General features: G+C 43.7%; 1 long non-coding RNA gene across 3 annotated transcripts; it reads left to right on the top strand.

Moving 5' to 3' along the window:
* The first annotated feature begins 3,875 nt into the window (after positions 1-3,875).
* Positions 3,876-15,278, top strand: LOC131086258 (uncharacterized). 3 transcript variants are annotated; one of them, XR_009114743.1, is made up of 4 exons: positions 3,876-4,460; positions 5,071-6,014; positions 6,164-6,239; positions 15,078-15,275. It is a non-coding gene; the product is annotated as an uncharacterized LOC131086258 (long non-coding RNA). The 3 variants fall into 3 exon arrangements; XR_009114744.1 differs by lacking the exons at positions 3,876-4,460; positions 5,071-6,014; positions 6,164-6,239 and adding exons at positions 13,458-13,527; positions 14,138-14,201; positions 14,880-14,955 and having other exon boundaries at positions 15,078-15,278; XR_009114742.1 differs by lacking the exon at positions 15,078-15,275 and having other exon boundaries at positions 6,164-6,315.
* The last annotated feature ends 8,043 nt before the right edge of the window (positions 15,279-23,321 follow it).

The raw sequence follows: 23,321 nt of genomic DNA on the forward strand, positions 1-23,321 counted from the left end.
ATGGGAAAAGTATTCTTGTGGTATTATGGGTTTGATTTGAAGGCAGCCACCCCATTTGCACCACCCTCGGGTTTAAATGGAGGCGGCAGCCCTGGTGTCCCTCCTTTTGAAGGGTTTGAATGGAGGTCGAAATCGCCCTTTCCCATCAGTCGAAGGCTTTCATTTGGGGAGCACCCCTTCTTTTCTGCTGTCGTAGGGGGTGAAATTTTAGGGGAGAACACATTTCTTTGCCCTTGTTGAAGTGAGGTGCGCCCCGTCTGCGGTTTCAGGGCTGGCTTGCGGGAAGCCGCAGCTCCGGCAGCGTTTGCAGGGCTGCAATGGGGCTGTGCCGCTGCATTGGAGGGCGCTCCCCGTGCCCGCGGCCCGGCCCGGAACGTTCCCGCTCGGGAGCGCTGCTGGCATGGCCCGGGCAGCTGCCGGAGCGCACGGGGGATTCGGCGCGGCCGGGCCGGCCGAGGGCGGCAGTGGCGGAGCCGCGCCGGTGCGAGCCGTGCGGAGCCGAGCGGAGCCGGGCCGGGCCGGCCAAGGGCGGCAGAGGCGGCGCGGGCGCTGCTGCGCCGGCCCGGGCGGTGCCGGCCGCTCCGTCCGCTCCGGGCGCGGGGCTCGGGCGCCGCCGGTAGCCCCGGGCCCGGTGCCGGCCCCGCCGGGCAGGGGCAGCGGGCGGGGCTCCCCGGGACGGCGCCGGCCCCGCGCGCCGGAGCAGCCGCCGCAGGAGCCGCTTTCCTGCCGGGAGCCGCGCTCCGTCCGGGGCCGGCAGCGAGCGCGGGGTTCGGCCGCTCCACGTTCGGCGGTGCCGTGGCTCGGAGGCGCTTTGGAGGCGTTGATTGCATCGCTGGGTTCGGTTTGCAGCGGCTGTCCGCTAAGGGTTACGGTGTTCTTCCTGAGCGGCACGGTTCTCGGTGCCGGTAGGGATGATAAAGGTTCGTTTCGGATTGGGTTTTGTAGTCGGATATATATTTTTTTGCCGGGGTGTTATTTTTAGAAGGGCGCGCAGTGGTTTTTACGGGTCGTAGCGCGAAGCACCGGTTCGCATTTTAATTCTGTTGCGGTGGCTTTTATTAGCGTGAGTGTGTAGTGTTTGTTTTGGGGGGCTTGGGGAAGCGTCCTGTCGTTCATAGCAGCGGGTTTTTAATCTCGATAATTGCATGTGTGTTTATCGTCTTCCAGGGCTTTTATTTGTTTGGTTTGCTTGATTGTAGTGTATGTTGTATGGTTACGGGTAATTTGGGGGACATTGTTTATGGTTACGTTTGTCTTTAGTCTTTGTGTTTGTTTCTAGGTGGTATTTTTATTTTGATAGCTTGAGGCACTATGGGTTTATTCAGTGGGGAATAATTTTTTTGTTGCAGATTTATCTGGTTTTTGGTATTATTCTTGTTGTTGGTTTCTTTATTTTCCTTTTTTGTTGTTGTTGTTGTCTTTTAATGTATTTGAGTATTGTTTATCAGGGTTTTTTTTGGGAACATGGGTATTTATATGGTGGGTTTTTAAGGTATTTATTTATTTGGGTAGTTAATTTCTTAGTTTTTAGTGGTTGAGATGTTTTCCCATTTTGTTAATTAGTTCAGGTTTTAAAGTTATTTTTACAGAGGATTGTTTATTCTTTGAGTTAGTGTAGAGGTAGAATTTTGTTGTTTTTTATTTTTTTTTAGTAACGTCGTTCAGGGTGAGTGGCACTGGCTTGAGTTTAGTAGATTGGTTTGACATTTTTTTAGTACTTTTTGTAATTTGCTGTGTGTGTTTCTAGAGGATTTTCTTTTATTTTGGTTCCATTTTTCTGTCGTGATGAGAATTGTTATTGAAAAGAGTGTTCTTTGTTTTTTTGCTGACACTTGTTTGGCTGTTGGAGGTCTCTTGATGTTTTTGGAAGATATTGGTGGGAATTTGATGCTGTTTGTTCTGTCATTTCATTTAGGAATTGGATTTTAAATATGCAATTATGACTCTAACTATATTGAAACAAAAGAAATAGATGTGTAGCAATGGGAATGGGCCAATTTTATTTTTATATATTCGGTCAATTTTTGAAATTTAACATGTAACATAAGTCATTATATGTTACAATAAGTTACTCTAATTTTAATAGAGTATTGTGTATGTTTATAGATATATGAATAGAGAATATAAATGTAAATACAACCCAAATAAAAATACAAATATATAAATGTATTGCAACTATATGCAGATATATAAAAAATTAATAATAAATTGTAAATGTAAAATAACATGAATTGTAAAGTATATAATACACGTAATACTGCATATATTTTATTAAATATATTATAGGAAATGGATATAAAATAGATATAAATATGGATGTGATATATGTATTTATCTATCTATATCTATCATGTGTTGTATATTATGATAAATATAAATATAAAAAAAAATTAGGTAGTTTAAAATAATGGATGGTTTTGTTTTTTCTTTGCCAAAGCAGGGGTTTTCGTGTAAAAATTACAAATACAAATAATATAAAGGTAGAAATACAAGCATAGAAATATATCATAAACACATTAAAGATTTATATAAAAATTAGAAATATAAGGAAAAATAAGTTGTAGCAGTAGATATGGTAAATAATTTAAAAAATAATTCCCGTATATTTTTTGAACAAGGTGCATATTATATATAGTTATTAATATAATGCATCAATATAAACTATAAATTTATATAAAATATCAACTATCTATAAGAAGGAATAAAAGCTCTGTGTCACGTGCAGCAGTAGAAAATTTCAGGCTCCCAGGGAATAAATAGTTTTCTTTAAATCATTTTCGTTTTGGAGTTTTTTTTTTTACTCCCGGGTAGCCTGAAAGTTTCTACTGCTGTACGTGACACAGAACTGCTGCTTTTTTATTCTAAAGGTGGAAAGGTAAACCAAGATTAGAAATACAAGAAAGGGGAAGGGAAAAGGAAAGGAAAGGAAAGGAAAGGAAAGGAAAGGAAAGGAAAGGAAAGGAAAGGAAAGGAAAGGAAAGGAAAGGAAAGGAAAGGAAAGGAAAGGAAGCAGGAGAGCAAGAAGGAAGGGAAGTGGTGAAAAAAAAAAACCGAGTGAAAAAAGTAAAAAGAGTTGGAGGGAAAAAGAGAGGACATTCGGGAGGAGCGGTGCTGCCTCAGGTGCTTCCCCGCCGTGGGGCGAAGGACCCGTTTGATGCCCAGGAGGGACTGCAGCTGCCGGTGGCTCCCGGGGGACGGAGCTGTGGCTGTCAGCCCGAGACTACAACTCCCGGCAGGCCGTGCTGCTGCCGCGGCGTGTGACGCAACGGCCGACGCGGCACATGAGTGGCTGGCGTGCCAGGCGGTCGCGCGGGGCTGTGCGCGGGCAGCTGCCGGCGCCTCTCCCGCGCGGGACGGCGACGCTGGAGGGGCGCAGCCTCCGTCTGGCCGCCCGCCCGGTGCTGAGCAGCGCGGAATGAGCGTCCGCCCGGTTCCTCGGCCTCCCTCAGCGGTGCCGGGGGCGGGGGCGCTGCCGCCCGCCGATGGCGGAGGGCGAGGCGGTGCTTTGCTGCCGCGGGCCGGGAGCTGCAGGAGCCGCCCCGGGCGAGCGGCGCCGGGCGCTGCCGCGGTCCCGGTGGGGCGGCCGCCCTCGGGTTGGCGGAGGCGCCGGAGGAGCCCCCGAGCTGCAGCCGTCTCCCTCGGGCTGCTGCCGGTGCTGCGGGCGGAGGCGGCTCCGCCGCGTGTTGGGCGCTGCGAGCAGGGAGCGATGCGGTATCGCCGGCATGACGGGGCTGCTGCCTGCGTTAGTGCCCGTGGCTCTTTGTGCCGTGACAGCGGATGGAGCGGCGCTGGGCGGTAAAGCCAGAGATGGCCGGGAGAATGCCCAGCGCAGGGAGCAGGCGGGCTGTATGCTTCGGATGGCACAGGTGCGAGCTGCAAAGCCACCCCCCCTTCCGCCCCTGCCCTCCCGAGCCCCGGGGAAAATGCTTTCCAGCATTGTCGAGCTTCTGAAAGACAAAACTTGTGATTTGACACTAGCATCCAGAAAAGGTTTCTGTCTAGATTAGCAAATGCCTAAATTGTTCTTGGTTACGTCCCATGACCAGTTTTAGGCAGTGACTTCATACTGCTTTTAGGATTTTCTTGTACACTGGTGAGAAAATAGGCAGGTCTGATAGTGGTTTCACTTTTTTTCTACTTCACGTTCCATAAGATTCTTTTATCCAAGCGATTGTTTTAAAATTCTACTGTAAGCGTTTGTGGTTCACTTTTTTTTTCTTTGCAGCACCCGGGCCTTTTTTTTTTTCTCTAAATCGGGAGTAAATATAGCTGAGTAAAATTACCTTGGTTATCTTCCTTCTTTTTAAACTTAATTGTTTTTATTAATAATTCTATTTGAATATGCAGAAAAAGTGGGTATGTCCTGTAATCTATGCTAGCTTTTCTCGTTTACAGGGTACTCACAAAATATGTCTCCCTTAGTGTCCCACAGAAACATTCTGGGTGAAATCTGAATTAAGGTATGTGTTTTCAAATAAGTAATCAGTTTAGATATTTGCCTGTGTACCTTTTCCTGTAATTCAGAGCTTGTGTTCTGTGGGTTTTATGATAAACCTGTAAAACATGTAAGAATGGTTTTGCAAGTCTGAATCGTTGAAGGCAGCAATAAGTGGATTTAAAGCTGTTCTTGAGCAGACAAAGGGGAAAAGTGTGACTCTGATGCTGAACTTGTCATTTTTCATTTGACTTGCCTTTAATTATTGAAGAAGAGAGAGAACTAGGAAAAGAAATAGAATTGATTATTGAGCACTCCTAAAAAGCTCACCATGATTCTGTGTAGAGCCAAAGTGAAGGATGATGGAACAGAGCTCTGTGCATTAGAAGGAAATAAACCTGATGTCCACACAGAGTCTTACTAATTTCTGTTTTTAAAATGCAAAATAAGTTTAGGAAGTGTTGGAAGTTAGTATTTTGGGAAAGAAATGGCAGTTCCACAAAACATTCCATTCCATTTAAGAGAGGCCCTTGGACTGATTCATGTTGTAACTGCTGTCACTGCAGTCAGTTGGTGGTTCAGCCTTGAAACATGCACTTGGCCTTCTATAAAGCACTGTTTTGTTTGCCTTTCAGTGCTATGAGTCTTGATAAATTGGAGAAGTGCCCAAGAGAAATTCATCATCCTGAGATACAAAAGGTAGGAAGTGACTTTTTTTGGTTTGGTTCTTTTTCTTTATTGTTTTCTGGAAATAGAAGTAATTAAGTATAGATACTACTGGTTTGTTTCTTCCAGTAGCTGATAATACTAATACCAATAATAATAATAATAAGAGTAAAGTAATACTACTTAAACTGTCTTTATTTATCCATTGAACTGGCCATTTTAAATCTAAACTTCTAAACACAAATCAAACCATCATCCTTGTAGAATCTTTAATAGGAGTGGGCTAAAGATCCTGGTTTTGTTGACAGGATTTATTGGTTCATGAAGAGCAAGAGGTAAGTACAAGCCTAACTACCCTCTAGCTCACAGACCTGCCCGGTGAATAGAGCTTTGTTTTTTTGATGGGCTTGTGATGACTTTGAGATCAATTGCTCATTCATTACAGTAAAAAAAAAAAAAATTGTTTTGAACATGACAGCAAAAATAACTTTAAGCACAACTTAATAATAATAGATCACCAATTTTAGTTAATAATTTTATGCTATACTCTTGGGTGAGGGAAGACTCGGACACTCAATATGAGATCAGCAAGCTATGTTTATTGCAGAGAGTATCAGACACTTATACAGCACATAATAAGCTTATGAATATTCTGTAAGCCAAGCGATCTATTGGTTAAACTATACCATCAACTCTTCCTCATTCCTTTGGGCCTACATTCCCTATTTCCCACGTCTCTCTGTCTACTTGTTATCCTACCCAGCTAGGCCCAGGCACACGCTATCTTGCAGGTGCAAAACTCAAAAATACCTGTGTTCGGTACTTTCCCAACTCCTGGTCGGCTAACGAGCGAATGTCTGCGTGACCTCTGTCATGGAGCCATTTCTCCACACTATACTATCAAAGTTTAAAGGTAAATTATTATATATTAGGAGATGGTGTAAAGTGTATGTTGTAATGTGTAGGATATATACAAAGATACGTACTTGAAAGTCCGGAGAGGAAACAAATTTTTACGCCTTCTGTTTGACTGTTTGTCATATATTTGGTTTTATTTCCCAGGGATCAGTGAATTTTAACTCTGGAGTCCTCTATGCTAAGGATGCTCAGCTTACAGATGATGAAATGTTCAGTAATGGTGAGTTTTTCACCTTCTCCTTCATTGTTTTGCTCATCTGAATAAAAAAAAAAAAAAAGGCAAGATTAAAGAAAAAGCAATAGTTTTATTATTTTTACCCTGTTATGTCTGTTTCCTCAGTATTTGCTGGAGCTGTGCTTACCCAAGGTTTGGGTAAAACAAGCTTTGGGTTCCTTCTGTCCCACTGGGAGTGGCCCAATTCAGTTGCATCTGGTGAAATTCACCCTGAGACCTTACAGAACCAGCTCCAACTACGTGAGAGCCATTTGCAGTTCTCTCCAGACGCCTGGAGAATGGGCGACGTTTCTGAGGATCCGGCGAGCGTGCTTCTGTCAAAACTCAGTCTGTGAAATTTCTGGGGAAAACCCTTCTGTGTCCTGAAGGGTTCAAACTCTGGCGAGGATCCAGTTATGAGGTGCTCACCTGGATGGTTCCAGCTGTCAAAGGTAACACTTGTACTCTTGCCCTGTAGTTTACATCTATTGTATTTTTGTTATTTTGCAGGATTTTTTGTCTTTGCAAAATATTGTGCATTTCACTCTTTGGAACCTCTCAGATGGTTCTTTGGTGCAGCACCACCCCATGGGACACTTGGCTGCTGTCCTGAAGGGGTTGGTGGCTAGAATTGTGAATCCTGGAGAGTTTATAAGTCTTCTGTCCCCAGGGAGGTATCATGCTTGGTTTACTTTTGTTCTGTTGGTTAGGCGCTGCTTCTCGTTGCAAGTATGAATTTCAAACTGCCCTGTTCTTATTTTAACTGTTTTCCTGGTTCTCTCTGTCCGGCAGGGAAAGACTCTCGTATCCTTGTCGTCGGGCTCGGTGGTGTCCAAGAAGATACAGAGACTAAAAAAATCATAAGAAGCAAAATATGACTGCAGGGAAAAGAAGCTGGAGAGAACAGAAGGTGATATTGTTATCCTTACCCTGTATTAGAGACATCCGCTGTGCTTTGATGCTGGCAGCTGCCAGGGGCTTGTTAGCTCTTTGTAGGCAGGTGTAGGTGTTCACTTGTAGTTTTTTTCTCTGTTCAAGTCAATTCAAACTTTGCTAAGCTTATATTTGCAGATTACTCTCTAGCACAGTCCAGCATGACATTTTTGAATGTTGTAAAAATACCATGTTACTTGGAAATTGCTAATGAAGAGAAGCTTTAGGGGAAAATATGATGTGAGGGTTGGGAGATGTGAGAAGAATTGTGTGGGGATGTTAGACTGAAGTAAAGCACACTTGAAGCTGGACTGGCACGCTGGCAGGTCCCCTATTAAACAGTAGTGCTGAGATTAGCCTGGGGGTTGCCCATTGTTTCTGTAGAAATCAATGTTTCCTGGTCTTCAGAGGGAAGCTGCTTTGAAAAGCTGGAAGGTGCAGCATGCTGACAATCCCCGTGCTTTGGATTAAAAGTAGATTTCAGAAGGGTCCTAAGCTTTTGTCTTTTCCTAGAAGTCGATGTAATCCTATCGAGGAGTTTTTAGTTCTGTGTTGCCATGTCGTCCATCAGAGCCCTGCTGTACTAATCATCATACAAGTACAAAACAAAAAATCAGACCCTGTCCCAAGCACTTAGAGCCCAGAACACGATTTCCTCGGGCTGCCATTTGTGTGCCATCGGTACTCACCACGAATTGAGCCCTCTGGCTCTGACAGAGCCCCTGGATGCTGACGGAAGGGGGCTGGTCACAGACCCTGGAGGTGCCTGTCCCCCAGGGAGGGAGAGGACGAGGCAGTGTGGCCTGCAGGGAGGGTGTCGTCCCCAGAGAGCAGCCGGCGACTCCATGCCTGCCCGGGGCTGCGGGTGCCCCCTTGGGGTGGACGCCTGCCCTCAGGTTTCCCTCTGGGCACCCGGGGAGGGAACCAGGTCCATCCGTGTGGCAGCTGCAGGGCCTGCAGGCTCTGGGCCCTGGAGCCGAGTGAGCCTGAGCTGCTGCATGCTTGCTGTGAGCTTTGGGGTGAGCGTGCATCACTGCAGGCCTGGGATGGATTGAAATGCGCTGAGGAAAGCAGAGGGAGGGAGGGAGGGAGGGAAATGCTCTGTTAACATGTGCCAATTCTTCTGTCAGACTCATCACGGCGGGACAGCGTGAGGACTGAAAGTGTAAGAAGATGTGGAGGGAAACAGAGAATCTGACAGGAGCAGCGAACGCACGAGTGCACGAATTTTGCTTTTTGCTTGGATGTAAACTCAGGAGTTGAAAGGAATTTGGGAGTGAGAAGGGACATTTCAGAAGGAGAAGAAGAAAAAGAAGTTGTTGTTGTTGCTACAGTCCTGGCAAAAGCTTTTGTTCTAGCTAATAAAAGAAGTTAGTTTAAAAAACAAAAAGGAAAAAATGTAGTGGTTTTTTTTTCCTTCACTATGATATGCATTGGTGGTATATGGTGTGTTGTTTTATTTCTTGGTATTATTAACTCTGTGTAAATTGTTTTTTGAGTGAAGCTGACTTTCTGGATGGGTTGGTTTGTATTTGAGGCAGGATTAATTTCAGTAGGGTTCTTTCATAGATTTCTGATGGGTATTACTGGGATTTTGGTTTTGTTTACTGTATGTATGAACCTAGAGCTTTGGTAGGGCCAGCTGGGCTGCTGGAGTTTTGGGTGTGAATTTATTAGATGGCTTTTGTTAAATGCAGTTTTTAATTTTTGAAATGTTTTTCAGTGTAGTGGTTTTAAGGTGGTTTTTAAGAATTCATTGTATTGTTTTATCTTGTTTGTAGTTGGTGTATGATAAGGGATGTGGTGTGACCTTTTGGACATTATGGTTTTGGTGTTCCTAAGTTCTGATTTCTTTCTGGTTGGATAGTTTTTTTTATTTTTATTTTTTGGGACAGGAGCATTTATATGGTGGGTTTTTATAGGCAATATGTTTTTTAATTTAGGTAGTGATATTTTTTAGTATTTTAATAGTTTAGGTTTTTTATTTTCATGGTTTTAATTATTTTTTTAAATTTTTTCAAATAACTTTGGTAGATCATAGGTTATTATTTGTGCATTAGCATAAAGGTAGAGCTTTGGGGACTTTTTTTAGTAATGTTTAGGGTCAGTTGTGCAGTTTTGAGTCTAGTGAGTTGGTTTGATTTAATTTTTATTGGGTGTTAGTTTTTATTAGCAGTTGTGTCATTTTCAAGGTGTGTTTGAGTTTTTTGGGGTTTTTGAGATATCATTTTAGGAGGAAGTTTATGATGAGCATGTGCGGAGGTTTTGGGCCACTTTATAGTGGGATTTAACATTTATTTACAGTTAGGTTTATTTGAGTTTTTATTAGGGTTCAATGACGTTGTGGGATATTTGTTCCGTTAGTAATAGAAACAGGTTTTGTTTTGCTGTGCTGCGATGGGATGGGCGTGTGCTGCGTGCCGGTGCTGACAAAGGTACAGTATTGTTGTGGCTCTGGTGTGTCGGGCTAATGAACTTCTATGGTTTAATATAGAGATGAAAATAGAAATAAATATACATTTAAAAATAAATCTAAAATTAGAGTGGTAAACATAAATATAGATAACAGATACATACATAAAACTATAATACATGGTATATAATTGTAACATATTATCACATAGATAAATGATAGTCTCTTATATTTATATATATACACACAAAGATAAATAAATATAGATTGTAAATATAAAAATATTTAAATAGAGTTAAAATAAATTGGGGGTGTTATTAGGTTATAGGCTGGGGTTTTTAAATAAATGACAGAAATAAAATATCAATTCAGATATACAAATATATATACAAATACAAATCTCTATAAATATTTAATTTAAATAAATATGAGTAAAAGAAATATACAATACAGAAAATATATATCTATTATTATATTAGAAGGTTCTCTCTAATATATATATATCTATGAATAAAATAAATAAAAATATCCATATAAATATCACTATAATTTTGAAAAATAAATTTACTTCCTGCATTTTAAATCTGGTTCAAATAAAGGGGTGTCCTTGGTTTTTATTTGGTTAGAGGCAGGAGTTTTATTTTAAATAATATAAGGAATATAGAAATGTGGATCTTAAGATAGGAATATATAATAAATATATAAAGAGAAATTGCTAAAGCATGACTATAAATTTATATATAAATATATGTAAGTAATATGAAGAGTTGTAGTATAGCATATAAATAACATTATACGTGAATATAAATATAAAAATATGTAAATATAGTTTAAAAGAAAGGGAATGTTTTGGCTTTTATTTAAGTAGAGGCAGGGGTTTTATTTTGAATATTATAAGTGTTAGAGAAGTAAAAATCTTGACGCAGAAATATTTAATCAATGTATAAAAATATGTATAAAAATATATAAATAACTACTCGCATCAGATGTAATATAGAATGTAAATTTATTCATAACTTGACATTGCTAAAGATAAATGTATAAGTAAGCAATAGACATTAACATACATTATTATAAATACAAATAGGAATGTAAAAATCAGACATAAGGATAAAAGCTATTTAAATATTTTTTAAAAGAAAGAGTTTGGGTCTTTTTTATTATTGGGTTAGAGGCAGGGTTTTTATTTTAAATAATATGAATGTAGATATTATTGTTATATATTTCTAAATATTGAGATATAAAATCAAGATATAAATATATATATAAACACAAAATATAAGTAAATATAAATAATAGGAAGAGATGGATTGGAGAATACAAATAAGAGTATACATTAGTATGCATTTTAAATGTAAAAGTGAATATGAACCTGGAAAATAGAATTTTAAAAAATATTTAAATACAGTTGAGAAGACTGAGGTTCTTTTTGGCTTTAATGTGGGTAGAGGCAGGGGTTTTATTTTAAATAATGTGTTACAGATGTAAAAATCCTAACACAGAAAGATATAATAAATATATAAAGATATGAGTAAAAGTATATAAAAATATAAGTAATAGGAACACATGTAACATAGAATATAAATTTATAAATAAATCGCTAAATATAAATGCAAAATCGATCATACATCAGTAAACATTTTAAATATAAATTTGAAAAATATTTTTTAAAAAAATTTAAATACAGTTGAAATGAAAGGGGGTTTTATTTGCCATGTATGGGGTAGAGGCAGGGGTTTTATTTTGAGTACTGTGAGTGTTAGAGAAGTAAAAATCCTAACAGAAATATATACTTACTATGTAAAAATATGTATAAAAATATAAAAATAAATTTAAGTTTTAGGGATATATGCAATATGGAATAGAAATGTATTCATAAAAACAAATGTATAAATGGACAGTGTAGAACAATATACATTATTAAATAGAAATGTGAATATGAATATGAAAAAAACAATTTATAAAATTTTTAATTTTGTATTTTAAAGAAATTGTTGGGGTTTTGTTTTGTTTTATCCTATTAGATTAGAGGCAGAAGTTTATTTTTCCTCTTCCCGGTTGTTTTGGGGCGTTTATTTCAGAGCAGTTTTCGGCGGGGGTCGCCCCTGTTCTTTTTTGCCGCCTTCGCTGCCCGCAGCCCCGAGGCGCGCTGCGCCCCCGGCCGGGGCGGGCGGCAGTGCTGCCATCTCGTGGGCAGAGCGCGGTACTGTAGCCCTGCACCGAGAGGCCGCCACCTTGGGAGTGGCGCGTCGCGGATGTCGCGGACTTTTAATTGACCTTCTCAGCAGGGCGGCGAAAAGGGCGGGGAAGTGGAGGACCGGGGTGGGTGTAACTGGACTGCCTGCATGGAATACCGACCCCGGCGCGGCCCCGGTGGTATTTTCTATGGCGTTTCAAGTGTACCCGACACATGCTGTGGTCTCAGCGGCGCCGCGGGCGGGCGTGTTTCGGCGGGTTTGTGAGAGGCATCTGGGTAAACGCCTCGCTGTGCCGGGGTCCTCTCACGGCCGCCTTCCCGCCCCGAGGGAGCCGAGCCGGGCCGAATTGTTCCGCAGAGCCGAAGAGCCGAGTGTGGCCGGACACAGCCGAGTTTCCCCGAAGAGCCGAGTGTGGCCGGAAACAGCCGAGTTTAACCGAAGAGCCCAGTGCAGCCGAAAATAGCCGAGTTGGGCCGAAGAGACGAGTTTAGCCGACAATAACCGACTTGAACCGAAGAGCCCAGTGCAGCCGAAAATAGCCGAGTTGAGCCGAAGAGCCGAGTGTAGCCGAACACAGCCGACTTGAGACGAAGAACCGACTGTAGCCGAACACGGCCGACTTGAGACGAAGAGCCGATGATAGCCGAGTGTAACCGGTACCGAGTGTAGCCGACATTGGCCGCATTTAGGCAAAGAGCCGAATATGACCGACTTTAGCCCAACCGGGCCGAAGTTCTGCCGAAGAGCCGGAAAAGCCGAATTTAGACGAAAAGCCTAACCGAAACGATTTTAGACCTAAGCCGAACCAAGCCTAATTTAGCCGAGTTTATTTAAACAGAACCGAACGACGCCGCAGCGCTCTGCCTGCACAGCGCCGGTGCAGACGACAGGGGGCGGTGTATAAAGTGAGTATAAAATATCAACTATATATAAGAAGGAATAAAAAGCTCTGTGTCATGTGCAGCAGTAGAAAATTTCAGGCTCCCAGGGAATAAATAGTTTTCTTTCAGTCATTATAGTTTTGGGATTTTTTTTACTCCCAGGTAGCCTGAAAGTTACTACTGCTGCTTTTTTATTCTAAAGCTAGAAAGGAAAACCAAGATTAGAAATACAAGAAAAAGAAAGGGAAAGGGAAAAAAAAGGGGGGAAAAAAAAAAGGAAAGGAAAGGAAAGAAAGCAGGAGAGCAGAAGGGAAGGAAAGGGAAAGGGGTGAAAAACAGAGTTAAAAAAAGAAAAAGAGTTGGAGGGAAAAAGAGAGGGCATTCGGGAGGAGCGGTGCTGCCTCAGGTCCTTCCCTGCCCGGGGGCGAAGGATCCATTTGATGCCCGGGAAGGACTGCAACTCCCGGTGGCGGGGGACGGAGCCGTGGCTGTCAGCCCGAGACTACAGCTCCCGGCAGGCCGTGCTGCCGGCGCGGCGTGTGACGCAACGGCTGACGCGGCACATGAGTGGCTGTCAGCCCGAGACTCCAGCTCCCGCCAGGCCCTGCTGCCGGCGCGGCGTGTGACGCAACGGGCGACGCGGCCCGGCATTTTTCTCTAAATCGGCAGTAAATACAGCTGAGTAAAATTAGCTTGGCTTTCTTCCTTCTTTTGTAACTGAACTGTTTTTATTAAAAATCCTATTTGAATATGTGGAAAAAGTGGAGATGTCCTGTAGCATATCGTAGCTTTTCTTGTTTACAGGGTGCTCAGAAAGCATGCGTCCCTTAGAGTCCCACGGAAAGGTTCTCAGTGCGCTCTCTATCAAGGTATGTATTTAAAATTAAGTGATCCCTTTAGATATTTGCCTGTGTACCTTTTCCTGTAATTCAGAGCTTGCGTTCTGTGGGTTTTATGATAAACCTGTAAAACATGTAAGAATGGTTTTGCAAGTCTGAATCGTTGAAGGCAGCAATAAGTGGATTTAGAGCCTGTTCTTGAGCAGACAAAGGGGAAAAGTGTGACTCTGATGCTGAACTTGTCATTTTTCATTTGACTTGCCTTGAATTATTGAAGAAGAGAGAGAACTAGGAAAAGAGAGAAATAGAATTGATTATTGAGCCCTCCTAAAAAGCTCACCATGATTCAGTGTAGAGCCATAGGGAAGGGTGATGGAACAGAGCTCTGTGCGTTAGAAGGAAATAAACCTGACCTCCACACAGAGTCTTACTAATTTCTATTTTTAAAATGCAAAATAAGTTTAGGAAGTGTTGGAAGTTAGTGTTTTGGGAAAGAAATGGCAGTTCCACAGAACATTCCATTTAAGAGAGGCCCTTGGAAGGATTCATTTTGTAACTGCTGTCACTGCAATCAGTTGGTGGTTCAGCCTTGAAACGTGCACTTGACCTTCTATAAAGCACTGTTTTGTTTGCCTTTCAGTGCTATGAGTCTTGATAAATTGGAGAAGAGCCCAAGAGAAATTTTTCATCCCTTGATATAAAAGGTAGGAAGTGACTTTTTTTGGTTTGGTTCTTTTTCTTTATTATTTCCTGGAAATAAAAGTAATTAAGTATAGGTGCTACTGGTTTGTTTCTTCCAGTAGCAGGTGATAATAATAGTAGTAGTGCTAGCAAAAATAATAATAGAAATAATAATAATAGTAATGTAATACTACTTAAACTGTCTTTATCCATTGGACTGGCCATTTCAAATCAAAACTTCTAAACACAAATCAAACCATCATCCTTGTAGAATCTTTCACAGCAGCAGGCTAAAGATCCTGGTTTTGTTGACAGGATTTATTGGTTCTGGAAGAACAAGCCTAACTTCTTCTAGCTCACAGACCCGTCCGGTGAACCCAGCTTTGTATTTTGATGGGCTTGTGATGACTTCGAAATCAATTGCTCATTACAGTTAAAAAAAATTAATGTTTTTTTGAATGTGACAGCAGAAATAACTTTATGCACCAACTTAATAATGATAGATCACCAGTTTAAGTTAAAAATTCATGCTATACTATCAAAATTTAAAGGTAAATTATTATGTATTAGGTGATGGTATAAAGTGTATGTTCTAATGTGTAATGCAAAGATACATACATACCTGAAAGTCCTGAGAGGAAACAAATTTTTATGTCTGCTGTTTGATTGTTTACGATATGATATTTGGCTTTATTTCCCAGGGATCGGTGAATTTTAACTTTGGAGTCCTCTGTGCTAAGGATGCTCAGCTTACCGATGATGAAATGTTCAGTAATGGTGAGTTTTTCACCTTCTCTTTAATTGCTATGCTGATCTGACTAAGAAAAGAAAAAACAAAAGAAAGAGAAAAAAAAAAGGATGGTTTATTATTTTTTACGCTGTTATGTTTGTTTCCTCAGTATTTGCTGCAGCTCTGCTTACCCAAGCTTTGGGTTCCTTCTGTCCCACTGGGAGTGGCCCAATTTGGTTGCATCTGGTGAAATTCACCCTGAGACCTTACAGAACCAGCTCCAACTACGTGAGAGCCATTTGCAGTTCTCTCCAGACGCCTGGAGAATGGGCGACGTTTCTGAGGATCCGGCGAGTGTGCTTCTGTCAAAACTCAGTCTGTGAAGTTTCTGGGGAAAACCCTTCTGTGTCCTGAAGGGTTCAAACTCTGGTGAGGATCCAGTTATCAGGTGCTCACCTGGTTGGTTCCAGCTCCCAAAGGTAACACTTGTACTCTTGCCCTGTAGTTTACATCTATTGTATTTTTGTTATTTTGCAAGATTTTTTGTCTTTGCAAAATATTGTGCATTTCACTCTTTGGGCACTCTCAGATGGTTCTTTGGTGCAGCACCACCCCATGGGACACTTGGCTGCTATCCTGAAGGGGATGGTCGCTAGAATTGTAAATCCTGGAGTGTTTATAAGTCTTCTGTCCCCAGGGAGGTGTCGTGCTTTGTTTACTTTTGTTCTGTTAGTTAGGCGCTGCTTCTCGTTGCAAGTATGAATTTCAAACTGCCCTGTTCTTATTTTAACTGTTTTCCTGGTTCTCTCCCTATGGCAGGGAAAGACTCTCGTATCCTTGTCGTCGGGCTCGGTGCTGTCCAAGAAGATACAGAGACTAAAAAAATCATAAGAAGCAAAATATGACTGCAGGGAAAAGAAGCTGGAGAGAACAAAAGGTGATATTGTTATCCTTACCCTGTATTAGAAACATCCGCTGTGCTTTGATGCTGGCAGCTGCCGGGGGCTTGTTAGCTCTTTGTAGGCAGGTGTAGGTGTTCACTTGTAGGTTTTTTCTCTGGACAAGTCAATTCAAACTTTGCTAAGCTTATATTTGCAGAGTACTCTCTAGCACAGTCCAGCATGACATTTTTGAATGTTGTAAAAATACCATGTTACTTGGAAATTGCTAATGAAGAGAAGCTTTAGGGGAAAATAAGATTTCAGGGTTGGAAGGTGTGAGAAGAATTGTGTGAGGATGTTAGACTGAAGTAAAGCACTCTTGAAGCTGGACTGGCACGCTGGCAGGTCCCCTATTAAACAGTAGTGCTGAGATTAGCCTGGGGGTTGCCCATTGTTTCTGTAGAAATCAATGTTTCCTGGTCTTCAGAGGTAAGCTGCTTTGAAAAGCTGGAAGGTGCAGCATGCTGACAATCCCCGTGCTTTGGATTAAAAGTAGATTTCAGAAGGGTCCTAAGCTTTTGTCTTTTCCTAGAAGTCGATGTAATCCTATCGAGGAGTTTTTAGTTCTGTGTTGCCATGTCATCCATCAGAGCCCTGCTGTACTAATCATCATACAAGTACAAAACAAAAAATCAGACCCTGTCCCACCCACTTAGAGCCCAGAACACGATTTCCTCAGGCTGCCATTTGTGTGCCATCAGTACTCACCACGGAAGGGAGCTGGGGATTGTTGCAGCTGTTGGGAACAAACCGCTTCTCGTCACACAGAAATGGAATTGGGACGACGCCTCGGCCAGCCCCTCTCTGCCATCGTCTCCTGAATCTGCAGCAGAGCAGTTCCAGTCCATCCGGGCACGTGTAATCCAGTTCCTGATGATCTGAGCACACGGAGCAGCGCTCAGCTGCTGTGGGGGGCTCACGGAAGGCAGAGTGTGCATTGTCATCTTCCTGAACCTACAGACGAATCAAAGTGAGAAGCAACAGCGTGGAAATCAGTCGCATATATGCTAAATAAAACTTGCAGATTTTTTTAAGAATTGTTGTTTCTTGTTCTTTGTTGTGCCTCAGTGCTTAGAAAACCTCCCTTTAAAATCAGTTAAATTCATCAGTTGAACCTTTGTTTGCAGACCCTCACTGAGCAGAATTCATTGCAGACTCAGTGCACGCTGTGCTGGCCTCCCGGGAGTGTGAGGAGCTCATGTGTGCTACGTTTTGCTTTAGGACGCTCTAAGGTATTTATTCCTTTTGGGATACATGATGAGAATTCCCAAGAGAGGTAGTTATAAGGTATGACATCGGGAAAAAGCCTGTGTGGTTAGAATGTTGTTGCTGTCAAAAGTTAATTTTTTCTTAGCCAGTAGTTAGCTTTTTGCTTTATTTTTGTGGTATCAGTATTTTATTGTTTAAAAAATTCCTTCAAAATAACTTCAGTGGCTGGCCATCAGTACCTTGTTCAGATTTGCCTATTTGCTTGTAGCTAAAATGTTCACATCTTGTTTATCATTATATTTAAGAAACTGCTGCCCAGCCAACTAATAACTGAATATCCATCTGTCTGGGACACGGGGAGAGGATTTAGGTAATGTCTTTGTTTCCAGAAAAAAGTTGTAGTGTAGTTTCTAAATAGAGGAGAAGGGGATGAAGACTCGGGGCTCTGATGCCGTTGGGGCACCCCAAGGTCCCAAGGAGAAGGAGCCCCACTGGGGTGCAGGAGCAGGTGTGTTCTCATCTAATAATGAACAAATTATAAATATAAATATGACAATTATAAGCATGAAAATATTTTTAAAATACTTAAATAAAGCGGGTTTTCTTTATTGGTCAATAGGCAGGGTTTTGATAGTAAAAATTATAAATACAAATAATATAAAGGTAGAAATCTAAGTTTAGAAATATATAATAAATACATACAGATAAATATAAAAATTAAAAATATAAGAAAAAATTAGTTGTAGCAGTAGATATTATACATAATTTAAATACTAATTTAAATCTATTTTAAAATTTTATATATATAATATATCATTATTAATGTAATACATCCAAAGAAACGATAAATTAAAATATGAATGTATAATTATACAAAGTATAAATAAAAAATATTTCAATATCCTTTAAAAGAAGGGTTTTTTTTATTTATTTGGTTAGAGACGGGGTTTTTATTTGAAATAATGGAAGTATTATAGAAGTATAAAACTAAATATAGAAATATACAGTCAATATGGAAAGATATTTGTAAAAAACACGAGCGAACGACGCCTCCTCCGGCCTAATGGAACGAGCTCAGCCGAACCAAGGCGAGACCGGCGGAGTCTGACGGCCTCGAGCGAACCGAGGCCAGGCTTGCGAGGCTGCGTGAACCGAGCCCAGCCGAACCGAGCCCGCTGCTCTCGTGCGCGCTAATTAGCGCGAGTGCGGTCACAGCCCAATGAGCTCCTGTGCAACGCCGCGCTCCCGATCGTGTCCGTGCGATGGCCGGGCCGCCCGCGGGACGCGGCAGCAGGAGAGCCCCGAGCCGGGCGAGTTTAACGTGAGGCGGCGCCGCTTGCCCGCCGTCAGGGAGCCGAGCCGAGCCGAGCCGCGCCGAACGTACAGAGCGGCTCCGAGTTGGGCCGAAGCGAGCCGGGCCGCGCCGAGCGCAGAGAGCGGCTCCGAGTTCGGCCAAATGAAGCCGAGCCGCGCCGAGCGCAGAGAGCGGCTCCGATTTCGGCCGAATGAAGCCGAGCCGCGCCGAGCGCACTGAGCGGCTCCGAGTTCGGCCGAAGCGAGGCGAGCCGAGCCGCGCGCACTGAGCGGCTCCGAGTTCGGCCGAAGCGAGGCGAGCCGAGCCGCGCCGAGCGCACAGAGCGGCTCCGAGTTCGGCCGAAGCGAGGCGAGCCGAGCCGCACCGAGCGCGCAGAGCGGCTCCGAGTTCGGCCGAAGCGAGGCGAGCCGAGCCGCGCCGATCGTACAGAGCGGCTCCGAGTTCGGCCGAAGCGAGGCGAGCCGCGCCGAGCGCACAGAGCGGCTCCGAGTTCTGCCGAAGTGAGCCGAGGCGCCCCGAGCGCAGAGAGCGGCTCCGAGTTCGGCCGAAGCGAGGCGAGCCGCGCCGAGCGCACAGAGCGGCTCCGAGTTCTGCCGAAGCGAGCCGAGCCGCGCTGAGCGCACTGATCGGCTCCGAGTTCTGCCGAAGCGAGCCGAGCCGCGCTGAGCGCACTGATCGGCTCCGAGTTCGGCCGAAGCGAGCCGAGGCGCCCCGAGCGCACAGAACAGCTCCGAGTCCGGCCGAAGGGAGCCGAGCCGTGCCGAAGGGTCGAGTCCAGCCGAATGCAGATGACAATGGCCGAGTTTAGCCGACTAGAGCCGAGTTTAGCCGAGCAGCTGTGAGCCTTGAGGTGAGCGTGCATCGTTGCCGGCTTGGGATTGAGTGAAATGCGCTAAGGAAACCAGCTCTGGGGAGGGAGGCAGGGAAATCCTCTCTTAACGTTTACCAATTCTTCCGTCAAACTCATCACGGCAGGACAGCGTGAAGACTGAAAGTGTAAGAAGATGTGGAGGGAAACAGAGAATCTGACAGGAGCATCGAATGCACAAGTGCACGAATTTTGCTTTTTGCTTGGATGTAAATTCAGAAGTTGTAAGGAATTTGGGAAGAAGAAGGGACATTTCAGAAGGAGAAGAAGTTGTTGTTACAGTCCTGGCAAAATCTTTTGTTCTAGCTAATAAAAGAAGTTAGTTTAAAAAACAAAAAAAAAAGTGTTTTTTTTTTCTTCACTGTTATATTCATTGGTGATATATGGTGTGTTGTTTTATTTCTTGGTATTATTAACTCTGTGTAAATTGTTTTTTGAGTGAAGCTAACTTTGGATGGGTTGTTTTGTATTTGAGGTAGGATCAATTTCAATAGGTTTCTTTCACAGAGTTCTCATAGGTATTACTGGGATTTTGGTTTTGTTTACTGTATGCATAAACATAGAGATTTGGTAGGGCCAGCTGGGCTGCTGGAGTTTTGGGTGTGAATTTATTAGATGGCTTTTGTTAAACACAGAATAATTATGTAAGGTAACAGCAAATTACCCAATCACCCAATTTATCCAGCTATGTAACCTTACCACAAAGTTTTATATCTTGCCAGTTTTCTGTTCTTCTGCTCCAAGTAGTTGTTGCAAAAAAGAAAGCACGGTTACTTTTCTGAAGAGTTTTCTTCTATAACAAGCCCTTTACTGCCCTTGAATGTGAGTCAGAGGAGCTAAACAGCTGCAGCTGCTCTGAGGGCTTGGTGGGATTCGCCCCCTCCCTTTTCCTGGGTGCCATGGGAACGAGAGGCGGGCACCATCAGGGGTATATTAACCCCAGCCGTGGCTGAGGGGCTTCATTCCCTCTTGGGGATGTGCTGGGGTAAGAGCTCTCCTCTCATTTCAGGGAAGAGGCTCTTTCAGCTCGTCTCAGCTTATTTTCAGCAGGTGTTTCTGGGCATCTAAAGCACAGAGGCTTGGAAGATTCTGTGAAGAAAACAGCATAGAACACAGGGAATATTTAGGTTTGTGATTTTGGGTTTTGTGTTTAGGGGTGGTAAAGTGCCTTTGAAATTTTTGGTTTTGCACTGTTTTTTTTTTTTTTGGTTGGATTTTTTTTTGGTGGAATTTTTTGTTTCTTAGGTTTTCTTTTTGGGGTTTTTGGTTGGTTTTCATTGCTTTCTTTGATTTTTTGGTAGTTTCTGTATTTTTTTTTTTGTGGGGATTTAGGTGTTTTGGGTTTTTTTATTTTTGTTTTCTGGTTTAGTTTTTTGTTGTTGTTGTTGTTGTTATTGTTTTTTTTTTTGGTTTTTTTTTCTTTAATGGAGGAGTGAGACTCCCTGAAATTCCAAGCTGTGTCAAGCACAACAGATTCTCAGCAGATTCATCATGTCTTCAGAGGGATCTGCCCAGTGTCCAAGATGATGTTTGAGACTCAGGCTTCTGATGAGTTGAGGATTGTGACTGGGAGAGGGAGAGTGTTCAGGTATCCAGTTTAGGAGTTATTGGGAGGGGGTTTGCAGGCAGCAGGGTGAGAAAGGGTGTTTATTTGTTTATTTGAGGCCCCCCCCCCCCCCCCCACAAGGCTGTTCAGAAGCCTAGCAGAGGCATTCCCATGTCTTGCAGCACACAAGGTCATCCACTGTACTCACAGCAATGCCATTTAACTTTGCCTTTCTCTAACCCAGGTGCCACCCCTAATGAAGGCCACAGCCTTGGAATCAGGATGAAACTGGAGCCTGAAGGAGCCAGGCACGCTCAGGAAAGGGCAAGTAGCTGCCTGTGTGGGATTTGGCCCACATAACTCTGGACTCACACTTTGGTTTTGGTTTTCTTTATTGGAGGTGACCGAGAGGCTCACAGGCCATCACAGAGCCCTCCGAGGCAGACTCATTTCAGGTGCAACGTGGATTCCCCTCACTGATCATCCAAAAGATAAGTTTGGGGCCACGGCCTGGAGATGGTGGAGTAGCACGTTGGGAATCCCTGGGACAGATTTAAAAATGAGCAGAGGAGAAAGCAATCTTCTCCAAGGGCCTATTAGGACAGCTAAAGGGAGAGGCTCTACTTTTGATGGCAGATGTCAGGCGGGCAGTGCAGAACAGCTCTGGTCTGTCTGGTGTTGTCTCGTGTGCCGTGTTACCTGGTGTGTCTTTGGGGTCCCTTTTGCCTTCTCCCCTCGAGACCCTCACCACAAGCATGATGTGTCGTGTTTCTTGTCCCCCCTGTTTGTCACGTTCTCTGTCACGGGTGTGTACACACGTTTGTGCCGGAGCTGTTCTGCCCTGCCCATGGCCTGCTGCAGTAGGACAAACCATAGGGAGTGGGAATTTGTAATGTGGGGTGTACTTGGGCTCTGGATGCTGTTCCTAGATTGACATAAGGTGTTTGCAGCTTGTGAGTTACCCTGGTTTTGTTTGACATAAGTTCTAACTTTCTTTCAGGTGCAGATGCATTCCACGTGTGGCAGAGGGTCAGGGTTAGGAGGTGCCGGGCCTTCTTAGGAGCGCGGTGAGTAGCAGAGTGGTGGGGTTTTGGCCGATGCGGTGCCAAGATCAGGCACTGATGTTTGGTTCTCTTTAATCTAGCTGTCTGAGAGACACCAGCCCGGTGGCAGCAGGACCTTCCCAGGTGACGAGGTGGCCTTTCTTTGCACCTGACAGGGACCAGCATCCCCAGATGTCTGAGAGATAAGTAGAGGGCTGTGACCCACAGAGGGGATGAAGGCATGGTGCTGGTTTGGGAATTACTGGGAGGGGTTTTTGAGTCCAATTTGGAGGGGGGGGGTGTTCATGAGGTGGCCCATTAGGCCCCATAAAAGCCATGTCTCACTTTTGATCACAGTGCTGAGGAGCGCAGGGCAGAGCAGTCCCGGGGTGTCTCGTGTCCTTTGTCTGTTGTGCATTATGTGTTGTTTGTGTATGCCATGTCTTTTACCTTAGGGGGGCCTGTCAGAAACCTTGGCATCCTTGTTAGCATCTGTGATCTCTGCATTCCTTGGCCTGGCACCCGGGCCATAGAACTTTTGACTGGGGAGCTCAGACAGGCATCAGACTCTCTTCTGTCTTTGGAAGCATCTAGTCAGGTGTTTTGTCAGGTCTTGTTCTGAGCTGTCCGGACAGCTATGCCCCACCTGGATCCATTATGGTGGATTAGGACTTGTAAGAATGTGAGGGCAGGCAGAGGATTCTGACCATAGGATTCCTAGGCATCGATCTTTGCTGTTCTTGGAATAAATCCTTCAGTTAGCATCTTCTTCCTCCAGGGTTCTCTGAGCCTCATCAGCTGACCGTCAGTTTGAACTCAGTCATCTCCTTTTGCATTCTCTCAGTCCTTGCAGCCATTTTCCTTGCCAAGAGATGTCTGTTCCTGTTGTGTCCCCGTTGTCTGTCCTGTCCTGTCCTGCCTGTCCTGTGTCACGGGTGTCTGCACACATTTGTGCGGGGGCTGCTCTGCCCTGCCGCACAGCCTGGTGCAATAGGAGAAGTCCTGGGGACTTGGAATTTGTAATGTGGGGTGTAGTTGGACTCTAGATGGGATTTGTAGATGGACACATCATATCTGGAGCTCTTCAGTTATCCTGCAACAGTGTGACTCTTGTCCTAACTTTTTTTCCAGAATCAGATGGATTAAATCTGTGCCAGGGGGCCCCATCCCGGGTGAGGGGATTGCCCCGAGCAGGTGAGGCCCCATTTGTCTCTGCAGCAGAAGTGTGTATGGTGACTGTGTTACAGCTCTGTTCTTTGTCTTTCTTTTTAGGAAATAAATCTGGATTCCAGCAGCCAAGGTGGGCAGCGAAGTGGTTGTTATTGCTCAGCTCTCAAGCACAACAATTTTTCAGCAGATTGATCGTGTCACAAGAGGGATCTGCCCAGTGTCAAGGATGATGTTTGAGATTGAGGCTTCAGGTGATTGAGGATTGTGACTGGGAGAGGGAGGGTGTTCAGGTATCCAGTTAGGAGTTCTTGGGAGGGGGTT

Source organism: Melospiza georgiana, chromosome 8, assembly GCF_028018845.1.
Source record: "Melospiza georgiana isolate bMelGeo1 chromosome 8, bMelGeo1.pri, whole genome shotgun sequence".
Taxonomy (NCBI): Eukaryota; Metazoa; Chordata; class Aves; order Passeriformes; family Passerellidae; genus Melospiza; species Melospiza georgiana.